The sequence below is a fragment of the Palaemon carinicauda genome, chromosome 18, assembly GCF_036898095.1.
Source record: "Palaemon carinicauda isolate YSFRI2023 chromosome 18, ASM3689809v2, whole genome shotgun sequence".
NCBI classification, from domain to species: Eukaryota; Metazoa; Arthropoda; class Malacostraca; order Decapoda; family Palaemonidae; genus Palaemon; species Palaemon carinicauda.
The window spans coordinates 54,847,290-54,848,746 of record NC_090742.1 but is presented as its reverse complement, the minus strand read 5'-3'; positions in this window follow the sequence as shown (position 1 = coordinate 54,848,746).

Here is a 1,457-nt window from a genome sequence, read left to right as displayed (position 1 = left end):
GAATGTCAGGGATGAGAATTATAACTCTCGTTGTATTAGATAGACTACGTGTTTTGGCTTAGGACCTTTACAATAGCTTGATGTAAGTAGGGACAATTTTTGAAGGGGTAAATACATCAAGATTTCACTTGTATTTTCCCGTTGAATTTGAAAATATTTATCATTTTGGACAGGCGAAGTGATGGCAAGTGAAAAGTTACTTACGATCATTAATGCTTCGAATATAAAGTTCATAGGATCAACCAAATTCTAGTCATCAAATATTATTCCTATCTTCCTATATGGACTTATTTTTTAGTGTTTGCTCATTCTTTTCATTTTCTGAATCTACAAAAACTGGAGAGGAAGAGCTTACAAAGTTTGCTTCCTAAACTTCTAAGTAAATATCTGACATAGTCTCTTTTATTTTGGTAAATTTGTTTTGAATACTAGAAGTTGGTATGTTGTGATAAAGGATTTTTTAATGCTGCAGATATTATTTTCTACTTTCAAGGTCTGTAATGCTAATTTGGATATCACCAACAGATTTTTATTTACCAAAATTCAAGGTAAATCTGAAAGTATGGATGGAATTGTTTAAACATTCCAGATGGTTAGACAATATAAAATAGAATTTTAAGGTTATTGTGTATCGATTATTTTTTTTTTCTCTTCTTGCATTAGTAGGCTACCTATGAAGATAATGAATTATTTTTGATAATGTAGGCTGCATCTAATGAAGTTATTGTGTGGGCGATTTGTTGAATCATTTTAATAACGAGTAACAGAGCTCACGCAGGAAAGGGAATCACCAGGATACAAAAGGTAATACAGCCTTTCTATTGCAACTCATTATGAGTCATTGTTTTCTAAACCAAGTAAATTACTTAATTCCTCGTTGCTTTTTTTAGGTTTGCATACTTTATCTTTTTATATATGCGTAAACTGTCTCTCATAAATGTGCTCAGATGATTACCATTCACAGTTGGGTACCTCACCCCTCATCTCCCAGCCCACCCACATTTCCCTCCCCGCCCACCACTGTCCTACGTGTTAAAAATATCCCTCCAGGCTTCATTTCTCTCCCAGAATTTAATATCCTAAGTGGAACACAAAAGCTAAAATCCCCGCCATCCATAATCTGTGCGGTTACAGAGCCACACCTGATAATAGATGATACAGTGACCTTCCCTTTAGCGGAATCATCCTGCCGATACCCAAATGGGATGCGCCCGACTTCCGACATCCTCCGACCTTTAATTACCCTGCATATTTCTCTTCATTTCGAACAGATTTCCCGGCATATTGCCTCCTATATGAGGCGGTCCCTATATCTAGAGTGTACTCTAGGCTAGTTTCCCCCTCTCATGTGCTGTGATTTTGACCACTTCCCTCGTATTTGCCTACTCCCCTCACCACTTGGCTGGAAGGGAATCTGCGTCCGCTGTCTAACGATTTCGTTCATTGCAAATCGGTGA